Below are 26,355 nucleotides of genomic sequence, written 5' to 3'. Positions count from 1 at the left end.
ACTTGCGGATTGCTTACCACCACCAGTTGGTGCACTAAGCTGGGCAAAGGAGGTCCGACACGGAATTAGGTGGCATCCCATGGCTTTCGTCACCTCGGTGTATTATATTTCCACTGAAGAAAAAATTACAGATGACAGAATGGACGTGTGCTAAATAACAGTGATGGAACATTAATATTTTGTTAGGGAAACTTGAATAACTCAGTTGAGCTAAGTTAAAATGGCGGCAAAAAAGACGTTAAAAGTAGCCCACGTTTCCAAAATAAAAATACCAGAAATTTATCACTTGCCATATTAAAAAGATAAATGGCTGTGCAATCGCTGCCCCCCCCCTCCCCTCTCCTCTCCACTCCCTCACTTAACACGTGTCAGCCGGTTGCATCTCTATAATCTGCGGTTTTGTACAGGCGCCGTATCGACAACGGTATTTTCTATTTCACTAGTTGCTCGATGTACGTTGGCAGTAGTAGTAATTTTTTTGCAGTTCTGTGATGCGTTGAAAACTGCTTTCCACTTCTGAATGGTGTCAGTTACATACAAATAGCGGCAATGTTCCACAGCGGTGGTACGTGACTATTTCATGATACGCACTTCAAATATCTCTCCACTGGCGATACCATACAGTATATGTGCTTTCAGGATCAAGTATTTAAGGATTAGATGCATACAAGAGATGACCCGACAAGTGTGTTCCAAATCAACTCAAGCATTAGTGTGCCAAAATTTTGTTGCAGTTTGTATTTAATGCCTAATATTTGTAATCTTTCAGGAACTGTACGCGCCATAGCTACAGGGCTAAACGCATACAGTATGTAGACTTGCTTTTGTACACTTTTGTATTGTATCTTGTACAGCCCAGTAAGGACTCACTGAACTTCGATAATATGTAACATATATTTTGTATTTAACACCTGGTAAAGCGAACGTGACCACAATGGCAGCAGCGTCCTGTTTACGCCCGAGAAGCAGATAAGTGAGATAGTAACAGAATATACTCAAGTACTCTTACAAGTGGAACACTGTCACATGCTACACGTCTTTACGCGCCACTGAATTACATGCCAATTTAGAACAAGAACAGAGACTATTTCTCGCGTAGCTGCTCACGATACTTCGCTAGCAGTGTCCGTAAAACTACCTTCCGCGGGACGTCGCTATTTTCCACAGCGGTATCTGTTTATCCGTCGTATGCTGCTTCAGACGGTTATGATAATGCCGAATCTTTGTTCGGTTCTGTGTCGACTGATTTTTGTTATATTTTCGCTTTCCTTTTAAGTTAAAGTATCTCTCCTCCAATAGTCCTCACACACCTTCGTGGCGTAATACTCGGCCTTTTTTTAAGTCCTCTAATGTACAACAATAAAATTATCACAGCTGCAAAAGCCAACTGATCGCATGGTCTGGTAGTTAGCGTCTTTGGCTAGTAATACAGTCGTCCCTGGTTAGTTGCGCAAATATTATTGTGATGTGTAGCGATATGCATAACGATGTAAATTCATAAAGTTTGAGTGTTTTGTACGTGAGGGGGTTGTCGTTCTTAGTCTATGTATACTTGAATGTCTTCTCGTTTGTGTGTTAGTCTGTAAAACGTAGTCCTGCTGCCTCGCATACAATCCTCACAGATCGATGTGTACTATTGGCCGCTACGTATAATTTTGATAAATTAGTGAACAGCGCTACTTCTTGGAAAATAGTAGAACATTTTAGAAAACGCCATGACGCTAAATTAGTCAGCCATTGAGGAGAGGGAGCGATGAGAAAAGTAACAAAGTCAAATTTTAAATGGGCAGCCATTTTTTACGTAGATTTTGTAGCTTTGGAGATGTCCAAGGTTAGACTGCATTACATGAAACCTTCAGTGGCTGCCTGTGTGTATCAGATCTTTGCATATACAACACGTACCACTTTCACCATGAGTTAGCAAGGACTCAAAATAATTTCCTTTATATGGATACAGATAGCTTCATTTACCAAATAAACTCTTATGACCCATAGGAAGAGATATGTTGCCACGGTGTTGCATTACGCACATTTGGATACACCCCTGAAAATATGTAGGGCATAACTCTGGCCACTAAGAGACGGTCTAAAGCAGTGGTGTATAGACTGGGGCGGCGACGCCCTCACTGCGACTTCGTAATGGCCGCAACAAAGGAAAAAAACAACATAATTAGTTCACATCAATTATTTCACTAACATTCACTTTATTTAACAAGTGTAGTTAACATAAAGTATTCTCAAAAGAACTAACTTCTCTCCTTTCTGGCAGGAAGTGAAAGATGAGAAAAAAAATTACAGGACCGAAAGGTGAGGAGCGGGCCGCCGTCAGATCAATGTGAGCCGCATGCTGTCTGCGGTCTGTGCACCGCTGGTCTTAAGGGTTGTGGCAATCTTATTCCTGATTAGGCCGAAAGATTATCCGACGTGCTTGTGCGGCTTAGATGACGCTCTAACGGTAGCATGGGAGGGCAGACTCCAGTATAAGAGACATGTAGTCCAATAGAAAATCGGATTATCCCAGAGTTGCAATAAACGGTTCATTTTCGACGATAAAATCGGAACAGTTCTGTGATTGTACTATGTGCCGCTTAGAATTGTTTCTGCATGTGTTTGTATGTATTTTTTGTACATATAGTGTGCGTCTGGAATGTTACAATGCCGGCCGCGGTGGCCGTGCGGTTCTAGCCGCTACAGTCCGGAACCGCGGGACTGCTACGGTCGCAGGTTCGAATCCTGCCTCGGGCACGGATGTGTGTGATGTCCTTAGGTTAGTTAGGTTTAAGTAGTTCTAAGTTCTAGGGGACTGATGACCTAAGATGTTAAGTCCCATAGTGCTCAGAGCCCCTTCTTTTATGTTACGAATAGCCACATTGACAGTCAAAGTTGTAGCAACGATAGAGGATCTTAAACTCAGTATTTTGATATGAGGAACCAATGTTAGGAAATAAATGAGCCGTGCGTGCGAGATCGTATTTATAAACTACCTAACAAGTGCCTGCCGTATCGAATACATAATCGCTAATGATGAGTTTTCAATGGCATTTGCCATTGTTTACTGTCTGTGAATGGGCGTCAAATATTAGGTATTACTCATTTCATGAACATTCTGCCCTGCATTTAATGTGTGATGCAACAAGCCGAAAGATTATATAGAGAAAAGTTTCGCAACGGGAAGCCCAGTGATGGTAAAAATTTTATCGTCGTGGATAGAGGCTTAGGAGAAAATGTGTTCAAGTTACAGAGCGTTAGCCAGTGCTTTTGTCAAAGAATTTTAGGAGATTCGGTTGGATCGTGTGGAAGAAGATTACTTAATACACACTCGTCAAATTCTCCGTGAAAAGAACGCTTCGGAGAATACAGTAGAGAGAGAGAGAGAGAGAGAGAGAGAGAGAGAGTACTGGTGGCAAAACAATTTCACCTCCCATCATAGACGGAGCAATGCGACCAATGATTTTAAATGTATAGTTCATTTCTGTCTGTGGCTTATCCAGCGCAGTACTGTAGAGCCAAACTTCCTACAGTTTGTATTGTTTACGGATTCTGCATCTGTCAGCTGTTTTATGTTTCCAACTGCGGCAGCAATCATGTACACTGAGGTGACAAAAGTTATGGGACACCTCCTAATATAGTGTCAGACCTCCATTTGTCCTACGTAGTGCAGCAACTCGACGTGACGTGGACTCAACAAGTCATTGGAAGTCCCCTGCAGAAATATTGAGCCATGCTGCCTCTATAGCCGTTCATAATTGCGAAAGTGTTGTCGATATAAGATTTTGTGTACGAACTGACCTTTCGATTATGTCCCCTACATGTTAAATGGGATTCATGCCGGGCAATCTGGGAGGCTAAATGATTCCCTCGAATTGTCCAGAGTGTTCTTCAAACTAATTGCGAACAATAGTGGCCCGATGGTGTGGCGCATTGTCATCCATAGACATAAAACGTCCACCCTTGTTTGGGAACATGAAGTCCACGAGTGGCTATAAACGGTCTCTAAGCGGCCGAACATAACCATTTAGTCAATGGTCGGTTCAGTTGAACCAGAGGATCCAGTCCATTGTATGTAAACAAAGCTTGCACAGTGCCTTATTGACAAGTTGGGTCCATACCTTCGTGGGGTGTACGCCACACTATCAGCTCTTACCAACTCAAATCGGGGCTCGTCTGACCAGGCCACGGTTTTCCAGTTGTCTAGGGTCCAACCGATATGGCCACATGCCCAGAAGAGGCACTGCAGGCGATGTCGTGCTATTAGCAAAGGGACTCTTGTTGTTAATGCCTAATTTCGCCGCATTGTCCTAAACGATACGTTCGTCGTACGTCCGTCATTGATTTCTGCGGTTACTTCACGCAGTGTTGCTTGTGTGTTAGCACTGATAACTCTACGCAAACGCCGCTGTTCTCGGTCATTACGTGAAGGCCCTCGGCACTGCATTGTCCATGGTAGAGGTAATGCATGAAATTTGGTATTCTCGGCACACTCTTGACGCTGTGAATCTCGAAATATTGAATTCCCTAACGATTTCCGAAATGGAGTGCGCCATACATCTACCAACTACCATTCCGCGTTCAAAGTCTGTTAATTCCCGTCGTGCTGCGATAATCACGTAGGAAACAATTTTATATGAATCACCTGAGTACAAATGACAGTTCCGCCAATGCACTGCCCTTTTGTACCTTGTGTAAGCGATACTACTGCCACGTTTACTTGTGCATATCCCTAGCCCATGACTTCTGTGTATTGTATGATAAAAAGCCATACGAGACGCTTGTGCCACATGGTCGGCAACGATTTTTCACTAAATCGTGAGCGGAGATGGATTTGTTGTAGGTAAACTAGTTCTCTCTTATTTGCAGCCATTCCTTTTGGATGGTGCATGTTATCTGGTTTTCATTCGAGATGTACTTAAACAGTTGTTTGAGACTGTACCTCTAGTCAACAAGAATAGGCGGTTTTAATACGATGGAGCACCAGCTCACTTTGATATTACTTTTCTTGAGCACTGAAACAACATATACACCTGACTGTTGTATTGGAAGATGTTCTTACATATAGTAATTGTGGCTGCTGGATTTTGCTCCTACGGGTTTTATCTATGGGGTTACATGAAGTAATTGTTGTATTAAACCCCAAGTAGAAATGGAAGAGAAACCTGGTGGAAAGGTCCTAATGCCGGCCTCATTTCACAACCGGGTTACTTGAGAGTGTACAGCAATATTTTATGCTACGTTGTGATGCATACATTTGATACTGTTAGTTGTCACTTTCAGCAGTTGCTATGAGTTTAAGTTTCTGCTCTAAAGTGTAAGTTGTTAATGGAAATAAATTAACTAAATATTATTTTCTAACCATTAAGTATATCTCAGAATTCTGTGTTTAGGGTCCTCCAGTATCTTCAAGATGGTATTAACAGACAAAGCGATTTTTGTTCTCCACAATCTTCACAAAGTGTGTATCAGATATATGCAATCTAGGCTGAAAGACACTGAATCAGTTCACGTAACTGCGATTGTGAATGAATCGACCCTCGTATCGTACAGGCTTTTGTTTGTTTTGGTTGGTGTATCTCAGTGTCGGTTAAATCGTCAGTGAGAGAGCACCTCTAGTTCCTGCTGCTAATAAGCTGAGTACACCGTTCGTTTGTTACATATTTTTACGAGCTTCAAACAGGAACACCTTCAGTAATGGACAGGAACTGTGATTGCTGTGTACAGATGCGAGTTGAGTTGGTGACCCTTCACTCACAGCTCCAAGCTGTGTTAGCTTCCGTCACACAGCTTAAGGTTGCTGCCAAGGGGCATCACTGTGGGGGGTCCGACGCGGGGATGCGAGGGACGTCTAGCACGTCCCACGTCTCCACCGATCGGTCCACTGCTGTTGCTGCCCCGGATACTGCCTGCACTGATGTTGAGTGGGAGATCATTCCAAAGTCTGGCAGGCAGTGAAAGACTTCCCGAGGGGCCGATCGTAGGGTCTCCCCGGTTTGTTTGACGAGCAGGTTTCGGGCGTTAACTGTGGCTGACGAAGCCTCTGAGCCGGATGCAGTCGTCCATCCTGTTCTAGAGGAAGCTTCTCGGCCCGCAAGATCTGGGCATTCACAGAGGTTGTAGATGGGAGCTCCAATGGTAGGCGCGTAATGGGGCCTCTTAGGAACATGGCTGCCAAGGAGGGGAAGGAAGCCAGTGTGCACACCGTGTGCGTACCGGGGGAAGTCATTCTGGATGCCCCCCCCCCCCCCCCCCCCCCTGCGGGTTCGGGGGTTAGAATAGGCCCGCGGTATTCCTGCCTGTCGTAAGAGGCGACTAAAAGGAGTCTCAAACGTTTCGGCCTTAATGTGATGGTCCCCATTAGGGTTTGACCTCCATTTTTCCAAATTCAACAGAAGTACGAGCCTTATGGGGAAGGACACCTTACGTGGTGCACCATCAGTCCTCTGTGCCCTAAGGCCTTGGCACTCTTTATCGTCTTGGCGTCGTAACTGCACCCTCCATCCCTCATTTTGGGCATACACACGTGATGGATTGTGTAAGTAACGCCCTTAGTGCGTCACCATCTGCACCCACGATCACTATGGACTACCCACGGCACCCAAAATCCAGCACGGTAGCCAGCCCGTTGTGGTGGGGTCGTCATGTACCCTCTAGGTTGTAGCCCCCCTGACAACACAGGGATCGTACTGCCGATGCCTGAGCTGACACCTCCCCACGTAAGCCAAGGAGTGGATGCCCGTCTCTCTGGGGCATCGGGACTCCCGGCAACGGCCATCCGGCCAGGTGGCCTTTGCTGTGGCTGGGTGGCGCCCGTGGGGAGAGCCCCTGGTCGGAGTGGGTGGCATGGGGCGGATGCCCCGCAATGAAGCGGGTGAAATCTCAATCTGGTGGTCGCCCGACCACCAATGTCTCTAAGCGTGGTAAGGTGGAATTTAACGCTGTGACATATAACCCGAAATCGTTCCCTTCCCTAGCCACGCCATGGGAGGAACGTAGGGCTGCAGACAGACAGGAGCCGTATTCGCCGCGATACCTTGTATGCAGCAGAACTGATGGGGATTCGTTTTTGGGGACTAAGCCTCTTTTCTTTGTGCACAATCTCGAAGATAAGTTTGGGGAAGTGGCGTCTCTTTCCAAAATGAGGAGCGGGGCCATTCTGATACAAGCAGCTTCCTCTGCACAGTCCCAGGCATTACTCGCCTGTGAGAAGCTCGGTGACATCCCCGTTACTGTCACTCCCCATAAGTCCTTAAATTTGGTCCAGGGGATTATTTTTCATAAAGATCTTCTGCTACAGTCTGATGACGAACTACGTGAGAACCTGGCACGACGAGGTGTACACTTTGTCCGTCGTCTCTTTAGGGGGCCGAAGGATAATAGGGTCGCTACCGGTGCCTTCATGCTGGCCTTTGAGGGCGACTGCTTGCCTGAGAAAGTCAAGGTCATGATCTACCGGTGCGATGTCAAGCCCTATGTCCCGCCCCCTATGCGATGCTTCCAGTGCTGTAAATTCGGACACATGTCCTCCAGGTGCACTGCCAGCCCCACGTGTCGTGATTGTGGACGACCTCCGCATCCTAATGCTCCATGTGCTCCGCCACCCACCTGCGTTAACTGTGGGGAGCATCATTCTCCCTGCTCACCAGACTGTGCAGTCTATCAACGAGAGCGGAAGATACAAGAAATTAAGACCTTGGACCGTTTAACTTACCAAGAGGCAAAGAAGAAGCTAGAACGGCTCAACCCCACACCTATGTTGAGGAGTTATGCTACCGTCACACTGCCGCCACCAGCTCCTGCAAAGACTCCCTTCTCCGTTGGCCCACAGAGAAATCAAGTAACGTCTGCCCCACCGCTGGGACAGGCCACTCTCTCTTCCAGTACTCCCAAAACACCCAGTTTGGGAGCAGTGCGCCCCAAGCAACCGGGGACGTCAGTCCCCACCTCTCAGCCGGGGAAGCGACAGCTCTCTCCGGCTGCTCAGCCGGAGACGCACCAGCCTCCTCCGACCTCACTTGTTCGGAAGGGATCCCTTGGGGGAGTCCCTTCCAAGGACTTCCCCAGTGTGTCACAAGACACTAGCCAGTGGCTGAAGAAGCCACCAGCTGCTGGTCGAAGGGCTTCACGCTCTTCCTCTGTTCCTGATAATGCGTCAGGAAAGCCTCCCAGCATGCCAACCCTCCTCCAAAGACAAGAGAGAGAAGAGGAAGCTCTCCAAGAAGGATAAGGACCCAGTGGTTCCCGCACCACCGCTTCCTATCAGCTCAGCCTCTGAGGATGAGGTCGAGCTCTTTGCGTCCCCTGATTACCTCGATCTCGCCGTCTCCTCAGAAACGATGGCCGTAGCGACGTTCGTTACTCAGTCGGTGGCAGCATGTGACCCTGCGAAGTAATTTGCCTTTTCAGTGCCTGAATGCCCCTACAGGACACGCTTTGTACAATCCTCCAGTGGAATTGTGGCGGTCATTTTAGCCATCTACCTGAGCTACGACAGCTTCTAAGCATGACACCTGCTTTATGCATTGCCCTCCAGGAAACCTGGTTCCCGGCAATGCGGACCCCTGTCCTCCGTGGATACAGGGTTTGTTACTGCAACCGTAGCACATACAATAGCGTGTCAGGTGGAGCCTGCGTGTATGTCCTTACCTCTGTATATAGTGCTCCTGTGCCCCTTCAAACATCATTGGAAGCTGTGGCTGTCCACGTAAGGACTACCCAGGCCATATCTGTCTGCAGTATTATCTCCCTCCAGGTGGTACAGTCTCCCTGACCGAATTGGCTGCACTTGTCACCCAATTTCCCACGCCTTTTCTTCTCCTTGGGGATTTTAACGCCCACAATCCCCTGTGCGGTGGATCGAAGATTACTGGCCGAGGCAGAGATGTCGAGAATCTCATCTCCCAACTCGACATCTGCCTCTTAAACACTGGCGCTGCCACGCATTTCAGTGTGGCGCATGGCACGTTCTCGGCCATAGATCTGCCGTTGTGCAGCCCAGGGCTTGTACCATCGGTCCACTGGAGAGTCCATGACGACTTGTGTGGTAGTGACCATTTTCCCATCTTCCTTTCACTACCCCAGCGTCGATCCCATGTACGCCTGCCTAGATGGGCATTTAGCAAGGCAAACTGGGAAACGTTCTCCTCTGCTGCCACTGTTGAATCTCTCCCCCACGGTACCATCGATGTGGCGGTTGAGACACTGACTGCAGCGATTGTTTCCGCTGCGGAACGTACCATTCCTCGTTCGTTAGGGTGCCCCCGGCGAAAGTAAGTGCCTTGGTGGTCTCCGGAGGTCGCTGAAGCCATTAAAGAACGTCGGCGGGCTCTTCAGCGACATAGCGGCACCCGTCTTTGGAGAACCTCATTTTCTTCAAACGTCTCCGTGCTCAGGCACGGCGGCTCATCAAGAGGCGGAAACAGGAGTGCTGGGAGAGGTACGTTTGCACCATTGGTTCCCGTACTTCACCCTCCCAGGTGTGGATGAAGATTCGGCGCATCTTTGGATTGCAGCACTCTACAGCTGTCGCAGGGCTTACCATCAACGGGGCGGTATCCACCGATGCCGATGCAATCGCCGAGCATTTCGCACAGCACTATGTTCGGGCCTCTGCGTCGGGGAATTACCCGCCTGCGTTTCGCGCGCTCAAACGCCGGGAGGCAGGCAAACGGCTTTCTTTTGCTTCTCGCCACCCTGAGGCGTATAACGCCCCATTTAGTTTGTGGGAACTCCAAAGCGCCCTGGCACAGTGCTCCGATACAGCCTCTGGGCCAGATGGCGTCCACAATCAGATGCTCAAACACCTGTCCCCGGACTGTCAGCGATGTGTTCTTGCCATCTTCAACCGCATATGGGGCGATGGTGTCTTTCCGTCGCAGTGGAGAGAAAGTACCATCATTCCGGTGCTGAAGCCTGGTAAGGACCCGCTTAATGTGGATAGCTATCGGCCCATCAGCTTGACAAATACTCTGTGCAAGCTACTGGAACGTATGGTGAGTCGACGGCTGTGTTGGCTGCTCGAGTCTCGGGGTCTTCTGGCTCCGTGCCAGAGCGGCTTCCGTCAGGGCCGTTCCACCGTCGATACTTTGGTCTTCCTTGAGTCTGCAATCCGCACTGCTTTTTCCAGGCGCCAACACCTCGTCTCCGTCTTTTTCGACCTCTCCAGAGCATATGACACGACGTGGCGGCACCATATTCTCGCCACGTTGCACGGGTGGGGTCTCCGGGGCTCTCTCCCCATTTTTATTCAGAATTTTTTATCTGTTCGGACATTCCGCGTTTTAATTGGCACATCCCATATAGTTCACTTCATATCCAGGAGAACGGCGTTCCACAGGGCTCTGTATTGAGCGTGCCCCTTTTCCTTGTGGCCATTAATGGCCTTGCAGCAGCAGTAGGGTCGTCTGTCTCACCCACGTTATATGCTGACGATTTCTGCATCTTTTTCAGCTCCTCCACCATTATTGTTGCAGAACGTAGGTTGCAGGGAGCCATACGCAAGGCGCAGGCGTGGGCCCTAGCCCATGGGTTTCAATTTTCTCCTGCGAAGACTTGTGTTATGCACTTTTGTAGGCGTCGAACTGTCCATCCCCACCCTGAGCTTTATCTTCAGGATGCCATGCTCAGGGTTGTTGACACTTACCGTTTTCTGGGATTGCTGTTCGATGCCCAGCTTACTTGGCTTCCACATATTCGTCAGCTCAAGCGTCAGTGCTGGCAGCATCTGAATGCCCTCCGCTGCCTCAGCAACACAACTTGGGGTGCAGATCGTAACACGCTGCTGCAGCTCTACAAAGCACTTGTGCTGTCCCGACTGGATTATGGGAGTGTGGCGTATGGCTCAGCGTCGCCCTCAGCGTTGCAACTGCTGGACCCCGTTCACGACTGTGGGGTTCGACAGGCGACAGGAGCATTCCGCAACAGTCCTGTTAACAGCCTACTTGCTGAGGCTGGGGTTCCTCCGCTCCACATTCGGCGTCTACAACTCTTAGCCAACTATGCTGCCCACGTTCGTTGTTTGCCTCGTCACCATAACTACCGTCTCCTTTTCGCTAATGCGGCAGTCCATACCCCACACCGGCGGCCTCGATCAGGCCATACCATTGGGATCCGTGTTCGGTCACTCCTTAGTGACCTCGAGTCTTTGCCTCTTCCATCTGCTTTTCAGGTCCACCCACATACACCACCTTGGTGTATTCGTCGGCCGCAGCTTCGGCTGGACCTATCACAATGGCAAAAGGATTCAGTTCCTCCTGCAGTCTTGCGCCGCCAATTTCTTGCTCTCCTCGACGCATCCCGCGACTCGGAGGCTATCTATACAGATGGCTCGATGGTTGATGGCCGTGTGGGGTACGCTTATGCTCATGCGGACTATGTAGACTAGCGCTCCTTGCCGGACGGCTGCAGTGTTTACACCGCAGAGCTAACAGCCATTTTTCGTGCCCTTGAGCGTATTCGTATCAGCACTGGAGAGTCTTTTGTCATTTGCAGTGACTCTCTCAGTAGTCTGCAGGCTCTTGACCAGTGCTACCCACGCCATCCCATTGTTGTTGCCATCCAGGAGTCCGTTCATGCTCTTGAACAGCGTGGACGTTCAGTGGTGTTCATATGGACCCCGGGACACGTTGGGATAGCGGGAAACGAACAAGCCGACAAGTTAGCTAAAGAAGCCACCCGCAAACTGCCGTTGGAGATCGGCCTCCCGGCAACTGATCTCCGATCGGTGTTACGCCGTCGGGTCTTTGGGATGTGGGCAGACGAATGGCGCACTCTGTCTGTACCCAACAAGCTGCGGCGTGTAAAGGAGACCACGACCGAGTGGGGTTCCTCCATGCGGGCCTCTCGCAGGGATTCTGTTATTCTCTGTAGGCTCCGCATTGGTCACTCTTGGCTGACGCATGGTCATCTGGTGCGTCGAGAGGACCCCCCTCATTGTCGCTGTGGTGAAACCATGACGGTGGCCCATATATTGTTGGAATGTCCTCTTTTAACCGCCCTCAGGCGAACTTTTAATCTCCTGGGGGATTTATCATCTCTTTTAGGTGACGATGTCTCTATGGCAGATCGTGTGTTAAGTTTTATTCGAGCAAGTGGCTTTTATAGGTCCCTCTAATTTTATTGCGTCACCCTCTTTTGTGCTGTATCTTTTACTTAGTTTTGTGTTGTAATTCGACGCCACCCTAATCTTTTAGGCTGGAGGTTTTAACGTGTTGCAGAGTGGCTGGCTCATCCTATTATTTTCGTGATCAGCCAGCCACAGTCCTCTGCTGTGCAGTTTTAATTCCTTCTGCCTTTGTTCTCTATGTTGTTTTTGTTGCTGTGCTCCGTTTTCCGTGTTGTCTTACAATGGACCATGGGGCTTTTCTTCCCCCGGAATTTTTATTTTAGTGCTTCGCCTGACTGGTGGATAGTTTCACTGTGCTCTGTGTTTTTATGAAACAAGGGACCGATGACCTTTGTAGTTTGGTCCCTTTAATCTTTAAACCAACCAACCATTCTGGATGCGGAAAGGGTGCTTCCGGATGCCATGAAGATTACAGAGTGCAGCCAACTTCAGGTGGTGGCTCATGTCGTTACCAATGATGTGTGTCGCTTTGGATCGGAAGAGAATCTCTCTGGTTTCGGGCGGCTAGCGGAAATGGTAAAGACTGCCATTCTTGCGAGATTAAGCCGGAGCTCACTATCTGCAGCATCGTCGACAAAACCGACTGTGGTCCTTTGGTGCAGAGCCGAGTGGGGGGTCTGAATCAGAGGCTCGGGCGGTTCTGTGACCGTGTAGGCTGCAAATTTCTTGACTTGCGCCATCGGGTGGCGGTGGTCCGGGTTCCGCTTAATAGGTCAGGAGTTCACTATACACAGGAAGCGGTTACGCGGGTAGCGGGGGCTGTATGGAAGGGACTGGGCAGTCTTTTAGGTTAGAGGATCTCAGGAAACCATAGAAAGGGCGTCCGTCTAAAAGGGGGCAGGTAAAACACAGCAAGGTAATTGTAGAAGCGATCGGTATTGTAGTTGTAAATTGTCGTTGTTGTCTTGGGAAAGAACCAGAGCCCCAAGCCCTAATAGAAAGCACTGAAGCTCAGATAGTTATAGGTACAGAAAGCTGTCTAAAGCCGGTAATAAGTTCAGCTGAATTTTTTTCAAATTACCGAACAGTGTTCAGAAAGGATAGATTAAATACAGTTGGTGATGGAGTATTTATTGCTATAAGAAGTAGTTTACCTTGTAGTGAAATTGAAGTTGATAGTTCGCGAAATAATATGGGTAGGAGACGAGGTACTGGCGGAATTAAAGCTGTGAGGACGGGGCGTGAGTCGTGCTTGGGTAGCTCAGTCGGTAGAGCACTTTCCCGCGAAAGGCAAAGGTCCCGAGTTCGAGTCTCGGTCCGGCACACAGTTTTAACCTGCCAGGAAGTTTCAGTATGGGTAGAGGTTATACTTGACAGTAGGACTAAACTATTAATTGGATCGTTTTACTGACACCCTGACTCAGAAGATATAGTTGCTGAACAGTTCAAAGAAAACTTTAGTCTCATTTCAAATAGGTACCCCACTCATAAAATTACAGTCGGTGGTGAATTCAATCTATCCTCGATATGATGTAAAAATTTTACGTGTAAAGCCGGCGGCAGGCAAAAATTTTACATGTAAAGCCGGCGGCAGGCATAAAACGTCATCCAAAATTGAACTGAATGCGTTCTCAGAAAATTATTTTGGAGTTCATGAGGCCACTCGAAGCATAAATGGTTGCGAAAGCATACCTGGCCTCTTAGTGACAAATAATGCAGGACAAATAGTGAGTATCGTGACGAATACAGGGATTAGCTACCACAAGGCAGTTGCTGCTAGGGTGAATACCGTAACACCCACAACCATCAAAAAGAAACGCAAAGTATATATATTTCAAAAAGCTGATAAAAATGCTCTTAACGCCTTTTTAAGTGAGAGTCTTCACTCATTCCGATCTGATCTTATAAGCGCAGAAAAGCTGTAGAATGGTTTCAAGGAGATAGTATCGAAGGCAGTTGAAAGATATATACAACATACATTAATAAGTGATGGTACTGATCCCTCATGGTACACAAAATATGTCAGATCGCTGATGCATAAGCAACGAAAAATGCACGCCAAATTTAAAAGAACGCAAAATCGCCAAGATTGGCAAAGTTTTCCAGAAGTTCGAAATATAGCGCTTACTTCAATGCAATCCCGGCCAGTATATGAACTGCGGGTTGCAGTAGAGCGGTCGTGGATCCAAGCCATGGATCATGGTAAATCGCGTGCTAGATGCTACTTGATCTGTTGGTCTAATGCCGGGTATGACATAACCAGCGACAGGCGGCGGTCATGCAAACCATCTGAAAATTGATTGGATTAATATGAAGATGAATATGAGTCCATCGTCTAGCCTCAAGTAGCTTCAAAATGTTATGATGGTACCTGCTGGTAAGCAATCATAGGTTGGATTTGTACGCGCTTTGATGAATTATTATACCTCTATCGTATTTACGAAAATCAACATACATATAAGTGTCATGTCGTGTAAATGAATTTTGCTTACGCGGTGGAGAACTGATTTGGGAATGGTTCTCATCACGCCATATCTTACGTGGCACTCGCTGCCTCCCGGCGTGTCGAACGCTGTTGATAAGTTAGGCTTTTGCAATTCTCCATGCTCGCCACGTAAATGTATCATGCAAGGTTATCTACGCTCAGCAGATCCACATGTGACTGAAGGCAGAGCTTTGCCTGAGCCAGATACACTTTTTGGTTGATAGTGTTGAGGTCAGCCCGTTATCACGGCCTCACGTTATAACGGCCCCCCGAGCGCCGCTGCACGCCAGTTCCCTGCTCGCCGCCGCGTCGAACAGACCTGTAAGTAGGCGCCTCGACCGCCTGTGCAGTCTTTCACATAGCTTTTTAGTTTCCACGACGCGACTGTCGTACGTTCAGACGCTGAACACATTTTGAAAGTGATTACTATCCAATCTACGCCTGCCACTTATACGAACATTTGTGTGAGTACGTATTTCCTTAAATGAAACTACCTGACAGCTTGTAAGGGGACGAATCATGTTGTAAGAAGCAACCAATTAATATTGGAATCAGATAAATGCACGATTGACTTGTTGGTTGAACTGTCGTGATTTATTGTTTCCCTTTTCTTCTGCAACTTTGCTGCATGTGGTAAGTCTATCTTGTGGTACCACTGTGCTTTAAGTTTCTATCGTTCCTCATTCTTTTAATGCGCGATATTGCCTTAAAAGCTATTGAACAGTCTCCATTGCAGCAGGAAAGCAACAAGTGTTGTAACACACAGAAAATTTCCCTTCAGCCCATATCTGCAAGAACCCTTCTGCCGCTGGTGGATTTTAACGTATTTATAGTGTGTGCGAAACATATGTTACCATTTTCAAATAAACGACGATTTATAGGTGAGAGGTCCTGCAGATGAGGTCAAACACAGTTAAAATCCTGAAAGTTATACACATGATTTCAAACAATTCCATAATGAATACAACTCAAGTGGAAATTTTTGAGGTCGTTAAGCTTGTTTGTTAGCTACATGTTGACAGCTGATTACTGATGTAAACGTCAGACATTCAGAAACCTGTAATAGACTTTTCTGATGATTCAGAACACGACACATAGAGATAATGCTCTTGTAGTAATGTCATTTATTAATGCGCCAAATTGTCAGTGAGGTTTTCAATTACTCAGTTTGATCTCTGTAGTACTGCACGCTGTATTTCGTTGTGATTTGACCTCGAAGGAACAACCACACTTCCTATCCCTCCAAAACGAAAGTAGGTTTATTGCGAATGCTTTTCCTTGTTCGTTTAGAGGGCACACCGTCATTCCGCTAGATGTTATCAACAGCCTAAGCATGTACCGGACAGTATTGCATTACGAACTGTGGCTTCACAATAGTCTACTTACAAGACGATTCTGTAATGTCATAATTACTGTTAGGAATAGTCGTAGTTTAGCTAGGCAAATGTGCGGCTGTAATACACCAGAAAGAAAATCGCAGAAATACGTCTTGGCCACAGATTAGGAATGCTTTCGAAAGTGAATATTTTACCTGAAACTGAATTGTGTGCTACTCCAAAAACATTGCACTTTCCTCTGCAGAGTGAATGATTTATTCTGAAAGTTTGACCTGAAAATAAAATGGCGCACGTGCAAGATGTTTTAATAATAATAATAATAATAATAATAATAATAATAATAATATCGATCAAGACGCATCCAACACATGGCTAAGAAAAGGCAATATATACAGTGAGACGGAAGGATTCATGATTGCAATACAGGATCAAACAATAAACACCAGATATTGCAGCAAGCATATTATTAAAGATCCCAATACCACAACAGATAAATGCAGACTTTGCAAACAACAAATAGAAACAGTAGATCACATCACAAGCGGATGTACAATACTAGCAAATACAGAATACCCCAGAAGACATGACAATGTAGCAAAAATAATACATCAACAGCTTGCCTTACAACATAAACTTATAAAACAACATGTTCCCACATACAAGTATGCACCACAAAATGTACAGGAGAATGAGGAATACAAATTATACTGGAACAGAACCATTATAATAGATAAAACAACACCACATAACAAACCTGACATCATATTCACGAATAAAAAGAAGAAATTAACACAACTAATTGAAATATCCATACCCAATACAACAAATATACAAAAGAAAACAGGAGAAAAAATTGAAAAATACATCCAACTGGCCGAGGAAGTCAAGGACATGTGGCATCAGGATAAAGTTGACATTATACCAATTATACTATCAACTACAGGAGTCATACCACACAATATCCACCAGTACATCAATGCAATACAGCTACATCCAAACTTATATACACAACTACAGAAATCCGTAATTATTGATACATGTTCAATTACCCGAAAGTTCCTAAATACAATATAACATATACCGTACAGTTAAAAGGAAGTCACGCTTGATCAAGGTCCGCGTCACTTTCCATTTTTGACCAGACATAACGTCTGAGAAAAGAAATAAATAATAATAATTATTATTATTATTGGATCGATCGTAATCTGCAGTCTTATTTTACCGCAGTCGACTGCAGGAGATTTTACGGGGGATGGCATTTCTACGTCCAAGACTATTCTTTCATTGAGTAAATTAGTCCTTTAACATACGCCATGATGGTTCTAAGATTTTTTCAGTAAATGCTGAGGAACAAATGAAAATTTTTCCCAAGGTCATTAGCAGATATACGTAATTTCTTAGAATGGTACTGTTACCTACCTAAAATTTCGCTTTATCGCATCTATTACGGAAGTCTGCTGCCTGTTGCAAGACAATAACCCTAAAATGCTTGTTAAGCACCACAGTCAAGCGCAATAATGCCATTAGGGAAACCCGAGTCTTGCAGTTTTCACCTTGGGTATTGTGATGCGAGTTGCTAGCTCTTGTTGCTTGAATGAGTTCAGAGCTGAGGGTTAACCAAGGTCAAAGGGTGTTAACACTAGATTTTAGATCTTTACAAATAACTTGTTAGGGAAGATACACACTAGGTCGAAGTTCCAACAAGCATTTCGGAAAGCAATAACAGGAATTAAACATTTAATTACACAGTGTCAGGATAACCCATTGCCGAACGACAATCTTGAATGGGGAGGTGGCCTCAAAATGGTGTAAAGCTGATCAAAGGGGCTGTGTGCTTTCACATTAGGATAAATATTTCATCATTGTGGTATTGTTCGTTCTCTAGACATTTTACAATATACCAAAGAAAGGTTCGTTACATTATTACTGTAACGGAAAGATATGATGTCGCAGTTGGGCACGATTCAGAGACTTAATACACCTGTTAGATAAACGATCATTGCAGCGCTGAAGCTTGTTTTCGTTGAAATGACTGATAAGTAAGAGGCATAGTTTGTGTGATGCAATACGCAGGAGACACACTGATAAAGAACCATTGTATCGGTGGCAGAGGTTTACTTCTCTTTTTAGTTCATTAATTCTGATAGGACGACTCTCGTAAGATAGGTTTCAGTATGAAGTACTAATTTTAATACTGCTTCGTGAGTTGTCAATTTGATTACGTCCCTCTCAAGACATTGTACAAGTTTATAAAGAAGGCACTGAAAATTTATGGCGTTTCTTAGTAAGAGTGGTTTTCAAGCAAGTACCATCGACCCAGTTACGGTTACCATCCATGTGTGCACAGATACGCAGTCCCGAACAAGTGATGTATTAGCCATTTCTGAATATTTGGAACTCATAATAGTCTCTCAGACAGCTGCGGTGTGCGTCCCCATGGGAGGCAGGATAACTTTTGAGTAGCTGTACACTCGTTTTTCCTGCCTCCGTTGGAATGTGCCTTGTGGCCTTTCAGCAGCCTGGTTTATTTCCTTAAACATTGCGCTGCTTTTTTTGAACATGTAATATTATTCTGTCAGTGGTTTTTTCCCAAAGTTTTGAATAATTTTCCAATATTCTGGCGTTTCCCTCGAAACCGTCTGTGGTCCTCGACATTTGTTCGTGTTCGCTAGGTTATGTAGAGTACACTGCTACGTTATCCTCTATCTCTAGATTTAATCTTTCCCTTGCAATATTGATTTGCATAGGCTGTTCCATAATTTAACGCTCTCGCGTCACTAGCGAAATAAGCATTTTTGTAAAACTACAGTAACGTTTGATTACACATGCACACCAACGCATTCACTCGGATCTCCTGAGAGGGAACTTTTTCCAAGGTCATCGTCTGCGAGAGCTTGCAGAGAACTTTGCTACTTCCTTTCTTTTTTCGTTTTTTGTGCTGTGTAGCTGGCCTTGGCGACTGCCTGACAATCTCAGCCTCACTGACGTGACACACACTTTTTAAGTGCACCAAAACGACTCGAAAAACAGTCCCAAAAATGACGACAATCGTAGGTGTGGAGTTCACATGTCTCATTAATACGTATTACTAGATTAAATGCATGGAATCGCATTAGTTGTAACTAGTACGCCATTATTAGTAACTGGGCATATTGTTGGTATATAATTATAACGTACAAATTTTAATGGTGGGAACATATTTGAGCATCACTGTTTAGATGGCGTTATAGCCGTGTGCAGAGAACGGGATTTTAATCTGCCAGGCTACCTGCGCTGTTGTCCATTCCAGAAGTGTCGTGTCCTTGTGGCTTACATACCACTGCCGAAGAAAGTGCGAGCCTTTCGCGAAAGCAGGTTGGTACACAAATGTACAGGGAGAAAAGTGAAAGGCGTTCGGACTTTGTACTGCCAGCAAAGGTTGTTGTGGTAACGATGAAGTTGCCCGCTTTTGTCTCTGAAGATGCCAGACGGCTAGACAGCATGATCGTGTAACTGGAACGACCATTCTTCTTTCACTTAGGCACTATTTTGTTTTGTTAGAATGTGTACGTCCACCGTTTGTAAACGTAAGTTACATATTAATAATGTTATTTATGGGTTTTAAGTTTCCATACGAAAGCTCAAAACATTTAAGATTAATACAAATGTGACGTACTGCTAATATTTTTTGTGAACTGTCTTCCATAACAAAAGGTTACTATCAGGCGGTAGTCGCAATTGCTGTTAAAGCCTTCGGCCGTGATAGGCATGTAGGTTTTGGCTTACAAAGTACAAGCACAAAACAAGGAGAAAATTGATTTTCCCCTTACCGACAGTGGTCGGCGTGTGCATATTAACGTCAAAGTTGTCAGTGCATACAATACATACATTCTCGTTCCCACAGAATGTTTCACTAACTGTGGAAACAAGACAGTCAAATCATACATACAAACATCCTGTTACAGTAATCGTAGATTCAGCAGAAACCTTAGTTCTAATTTATGTTGAGCCGATGGTTATACGTATGAAATTGGAAAACTTGAAGAGTGCGAAGGAAAAATATACGAAGTATTTATTTCCGTTTCTTGTAAAATGACTCTTACATAGGAAGATGGCAGCAGAATGAAATTTCTCTCCGTCGGTAAGACAGTGATGCGCTTAGCTATCATTCAGATTACCTTTTCTTCAGTTTTTCGAAATCGCTTCAGATAAATACGAGATTATGAAAAATCAACTGCGCTAGCGATCAGTGTCTGATGGCTTTGAAATTGCTTAAAGGCAAAACCTCCCATCTAAATGAGTTTGACCACTATTTAAAATGACGGTCGTATATGATAATTACGGGTAATATGCAAAATTTTTTGTTTGGCGAATATTTATCAGGAAAATAAGTTTTCAGTAGAGAAGGAAAACCCAAAATATTAGTGAATGATAAAGGATACTGATGCTACGCAGAAAAGAGAGGAGTGAGGAGTACCGCGCTAACGACGTTATCTTGACAATACAGAAAGCCTGGCGAGCAACATATGGAAATGGTATGGAGCAAACGATGTGACAACTGAACGACAGCAGGGAGGAGGATGTGGTTGTCTACGAAAACCACTCTGGCTGCTAAAAACCTCCACTGTATCCAATTTTGGATTGTCAATTGTATGATGCAATTTACAAACACTGAGCAAACACACCGTATTTAATATATTACGTATTCTGCAGTCAAAAATCGCATAGTTATTACTGCAGGTTTGCCGTGAGAGTAGATAGGTGGGTCGTCATATAGAAAGTCTGTGTCCCCTCTTTGAGAACGGCGCGTTCGAAGAACTTGGCGCCATCAGAAGGGAACCCCCGGAGCTACAGCAAACTTCCTCCTATGTCTTCAGAGAGACTCGGTCGGGATCTGTCGCCACTTTCCTTTCACTTCGCAGCAAACGCGTATTGTGCAATTTCCTGTAAGCCAGAACCTTTCTTAGAAACAAAAGTTGTTTTTCAGGCATTGGCTTTTGTATCTACACATCTGCTCTAGCCAGCCTGAGTCAAGTAGCAGTCGCGTGCTCGCCCCTGATGTAACACGTATGACCCCGAGCCTTTGCATGTAAATGTCGTGCTGAGACTCCGACTGCGTTAGTCTACTGCGAATCAGCGGACTGAGGTGAACGTCGGGCTTGCACTTGTGTACCGGTAAGTTATGCTGTTCAAAGCGTAATTGAACTACTCTGACTTCTCGTGTGGCTAAGCGTCAGGTGTCGTGGTTTGGTCAATAAAGAAATACCTTTTAGGGTTTGCGGTGGATAAGGTCACGTTGTATGTAGCAACGGTTACTTGTTATATTTTGGAATACTGTGTTTTGGATCTGATGTGCTGTTTCGCAAATATAATAATTTGTAAATTTGTGGTAAGGTCTTATGGGACCAAACTGCTGAGGTGGAATCAAACGAGATATCACATATCATGAAAAGCTAAGCTTTCAATTCACTTCACTATCATACATAGGAATTTCGGCGCTTCCAAATACATTGTATTATTCTGGTATAAACAGATGTAAATGTTCATTAGCCTGTACTTAAGACATGACCATTTTCGCACTTCTGGGAACGTTCACGAAAAGATGAGATAACCGAATTTACTTGTCGCAGAATATATTGTTCTATCACTGAAATGGGTGAGTTTATCGCGACTCTGTAAGATCCAACACTGGAACAACATTGGCATGTGCTACATTAGCTGCGATACATCCTACAAGATAATTGCAGACATTTGAATAGGATTAAGGTGCGTGGACAACGCTGGCAAAGGCGTTAGTGTACCCTCACGTTGTAGCATGACTAGCAGTGTCGTACATAAAAAGTAAAGCAGTTGCTGGCAACAGCATACGGCGGGATTAGTAGGATCCCATACATACACCTTCGAACAGTCAAAAAACCGTTTCAGCTGACGTGGAAGGCCGTACGTGCGCCAGTGCAGATTCCTACCCCACCTCCGGTCCGTCACACATTTATATCCCAGATGGTGCTCCTCCTGCCCCACAAAAAGTATTGTTCTTCTGTTGATATTTGGAGTACTTATATTCAGTTAAGTTTCATTCTGAAACCCATTCCAGCAGGATGTGCGCAGAAGTTAAACGTCATACTATCTGTAACTGTTCAAGGGCTTCTTTGCCAGTTAATTATCTTTGTTATTTGTTACAAGTAATTGGTATTTTAGTGTATCATATCCCAGTTGCCGTTCCATACGTACATCTTTTAGCAATTGCCAAGTTCATCATAGCAGTGGGAACGAGAAAGAGTCGAAGGTCACAAGATACTTATTCACTTTCCTGACTATGGTTCGGGAATTTACGGTACAAGGTTTGATTTCTTACATTTTTCAACAGCCATAATATTTACACGATCGTCCTGTACAGCAGCAGGAAGCAGATACCGTGTTCCCACGCTTGAACTTTATGAAGGGAGCGGAAAACTATCATCGGCAATTGGTTGCGCATTGGTGGCGTCTGTTTGAAGAGAAACCGAGAATAAAAAGTGAGAGTTAAGAGTTCTATAAAATACGTTTTTTTTTAAAGTAACGAATTAAACTTAATCCGGAATTGTCTCTGAATTGAAGTTTTCTCAGTCATCGTGAACTGTGGTTCCCGCTTTTATTTCCTTCATTTGCTCTAAGAGCTGAGGCGTAACTGTCCTGTTCCCACAGGAGCCCCGGGGATCCTAGTTCAGATTCCTTCCCGTCAGTATTAGTTTAAGTTTCCGGTAATTTGTCTTTTTCATCCCAACTGAGGGTGGTTACTTTATCTTAGCCTTGGAATATTCCATGTCGTTCCCTCGTAGCAGACTCTTAACCCTGTGGTGCATGAATTTCACGGCAGTAGACAACCTTTAATGGTCAATTTTCTGGCGTTTTCAATCAGTCATGACGCTACAAATGCATGCGGGACACACCACCAGTAGGGAGTGCCCACTGCAGTGAACTGTTGCATTTGCAGCCTCAGGCCTGATTGAAAATGCTAAAGAAGCGACCTTTAACCGCTGTCCACTGTAGTGGACGTTATTCGCCACAGGGTTAAGGTTTTACGTCGAAAGAGTACTGATAATGAGCTCGCTGAAAATTCACTAGGCACTTTGGTCAATTTTTCACCATGCAACGGCAGTAGAAGTAACCTAATACAACGCAAATGGTGTTAAGCTCATCTCTTCTTTGCGATAAATTGAGATGAATGTTTTGAGGCAATGTGTCGTGCAGGAGTATAATGACATACAAATGAGGAAATAAGATCAGTAGCGTTTTAACGTCCTTATTTATGTTTAGGCTGTTGGCGACTTGAGTATGTATATACAGCTGATACGTTGTACAAAGGAGCAGCTGCTAAAACTCGCTGATTATAGGGCGTGTTGAGCTGAAGAAGGAAGATTAGTGTTTAACGTCCTGTGGACGACGAGGTCATTAGATTGGGGGAGAGAAAGCGAAGAAAATCAGTCGTGCCCTTTCAAAGCAGGGATATCACTGAAAACCTATATATGGATGGAAGGACAGGAATTTGAACCGCCGTCCTTCAGAATAAGCGTCAATTGTGTTAATCTTTGCGTACCATCGTCTGGATCGAATTGAGCCTTGTACTGGTAGTTCTGAAACAATATTGCGCGCCACAACATTTCAGTAAGACATGTTGATTACCCACGACCATGAAAATTAGCACCCGTTGGTATTTGGGAAGAAGCGTGAGCGGCAATAAACTGCAGTAGAGATGCAGCCAGATCATTCTGTGTTTTCCATGTGCAGAGAATGGGCAAAGCTGATGATTTGAGCTATTTCCCACGGGTATTTGCGATGACCCTACAGGTGAAAATACAAAAACCGCAATGCTCACTGCGTTTCCAGGTGCGATCATCATTAGTATTTATCGTAAGTGGGCTAATTTCAGTGAAACATACAGTTTACGGCGTGCACCGTCCGGAAATATGAACGTCGGACGCTGACCCACTCATTAACAAAATAGCGACATTATGTGCTGCAGCTGAGTTCGGAGTATAGTGTAGGGAAAGATGCGAGTGTTTAGGTGCAAGCTTTTCATTGCACATAGAACCAACAGGGGCTCCGCAGCGAAAGACCTCTGTGTGTATTATTGTTGAATCAACTACATCTTCAATTAAGATTGTGGTAGACGTAGGTAATTGTTGATTCGATCATGGAGCAGTGGAAAAAGGTCCCCGTGCCCCGTGTATTGCTCCTGTTGTTTCGCCACGATTGTTGTGTCCTGATCGGTAATCCGCCTGTAAGAAAAGGAATATATAGTGTGTTCGACACATTCACCGCAGTATATGGACAGACCGGATGGTTATGGTAAGTGAACATTCATCCGCTCTCAGCTCTTTGAGAGAGACTGCGGGTGCAAGTTGCTGGCTATGGCGCATCTGCTGTTATCAAAAAATGATACACAAGAGAGAGCTTAGCTCCACGGCCTTGAAGCAAGTTGATCTAGCTCCGACGGAGCGATGCTAAGTGACTGCCTACATACGGGTCTTCAAACACGGCACTTGTTTAGTCACAACGTCCGGTATGTCACAGGCATGCTATAGCGAACACAGATGGATTTTCGTTCTGTACACTGTATTTGTCAGGATATGGTCTTAGGGAGTTGTTCCCTGTCCAACCAGACTATAAATGTATGTTTTTCTGATTGTTAGTGTGCACTTGACGCAATTGTAGAAATGTTTTGTGTTGTTTTTAGTTGGGATATCCAGGGAATTATCGTCCTTTCTTATATTTGTTTCCTGTGTATTGTCTCCAGAATCATTTTGGACTGTAGCGCGAGTGAGTCTTCGGTAAAGTCCATTGCTAATTACTAGAGACCCCTGCGTGTGTTAATCGTAGTGGCGAATATCTGTACAGCAGGTATTCTTCATGGTATCGTATCGGACGGATTTGGGCTAAACATAGGACTACCATGATTTACATTACATGTTTTTCTAAATCACTCCAAAGGAATGCTAGGATGATTGTGTTAACAAGGACACGGCCAATTTCTTGACCAATCTTTGTGGAATCCGTGCTTCCTCAGTAATGACTTTTCTCTACTGGGAGAGTATCTGGTATATTGTATAACAAATAAAACACACTGCATACAGCCACTGTTATTTTTTTATCTCACAAACAAAAAACTGTAGAGTACATTACCACGTAATATTAATACAGAAAGGAATTATGTCATATTAAAAAAACGTCAGAGTGCTTAACGATAACTTAACGAGTTTTGTGTGATTTATATTCATGGATAGAACCTTAGGAGGCTCACAGCTGTATTTTATTAATAAACAGTTATTGTATAAGCCTTTTTGTTGGTTGATGATGGTATTTCATTCTCATCGATTTCAAAATTATATCGTTTCATCTTCAGACGTGCTTGCTCAACCGAAACATCGAAGAATAAACATGATACAAATCTTAACCTCATCGAAAATCAGTAGTGCTACCGTAACCATAAAATGTGCTTGTTCGTGTGTGCAGCTAATACGAAGGCCAAACATACAGTAACCAAAGTTCCATGTCTGCCCAACAAAAGCTCGTTAAGGTCAGTGCATTTTTAAATACCGCCTTTCGCTTCAGAGCCACTACTGAAGCATTCTTAAAACAATAAAAAATTGCTTTACTATTACTACTATCATTTGATTCGTATATCGATAAACTCGGACAATATATTCCACAACTAAGCTCTGCCTGTGTCGACTTGTGAAGTAAGACGTTAGCTAGTAAAACTTATTCGTGTAACTACTGTGATGTAGACAATATCTCCGTGTATTTTGTAAGTAAACAATTAGCAGTATTGTAGTAGTTAATGTATAAAATCTTTGTGTCTCGCTGAGTAAGTGTGTGGCTATGAAGCTAAAGGTGCAAGATTTCGTTCTCGATTGACGCTAGTTTTTTTTTTTTTTTTTTTTTCTCGCTTCATGGTCACTTCTTTCACTTTAGGCAATGAATTATATATTTTAAAAAGCCAAGTTCTACCGTGGTTTGCAATCCACTTTAAACTGTAGATGCCACTTATAACAGACTTGGTAAGTCAGTAGTAAACTACTACGCTGTTCAGTGTTCCGTGTATTACATCAGATATGACCAATAGGAAGTATCCGTTGTACTCATATGCAACAACAAGGAACAAATGATCTTGTTGTTGACGGGATGTTAAACCTTGCTATTCCTTCTATAGTGCCGCGCGGTCTAGGGGTGTTTGCCATGGTTCGCGCGGCTGCCCCCGTCGGAGGTTCGAGTCCTCCCTCGAGCATGGGTGTGTGTGGTGTCCTTAGCGTAAGTTAAAGTAGAGTGTAAGTCTAGTGACCAATGACCTCAGCAGTTTGGTCCCATAAGAAATTACCATCCGAACGTGGGTCGTTATACAGTATTTTTAGTTTTCGATAATCGCTTGTGCAGACTGATGTAGTGCCGCAAAGAAAATTTAAATTTGTTTCTAACGGTTTCGAGGAGCGTTAAACGGGGAACAGTTTAGAAATTAATGC

The 26,355-nt window shown here is 44.8% G+C and overlaps 1 protein-coding gene across 4 annotated transcripts in view; it reads left to right on the top strand.

Annotated features, from left to right (window-relative positions):
• The window catches only part of LOC126248678 (ATP-citrate synthase), a 187,489-nt gene that overhangs the window by 29,786 nt on the left and 131,348 nt on the right, over positions 1–26,355 (top strand). The window contains exon 1 of one of the 4 annotated variants that reach the window (XM_049949943.1): positions 14,765–14,861. The exons of 1 other annotated variant lie outside the window; for it this stretch is intronic. The gene's annotated coding sequence lies outside the window, so the exon portion shown is untranslated. 2 more of the 4 variants (XM_049949941.1, XM_049949940.1) reach the window with 2 other exon arrangements.

This window comes from Schistocerca nitens, chromosome 3 (genome assembly GCF_023898315.1).
Source record: "Schistocerca nitens isolate TAMUIC-IGC-003100 chromosome 3, iqSchNite1.1, whole genome shotgun sequence".
In the NCBI taxonomy this organism is placed as follows: Eukaryota; Metazoa; Arthropoda; class Insecta; order Orthoptera; family Acrididae; genus Schistocerca; species Schistocerca nitens.
Note: the sequence above shows the minus strand (reverse complement) of the source record. Positions and strands in the feature narration are given on the sequence as shown.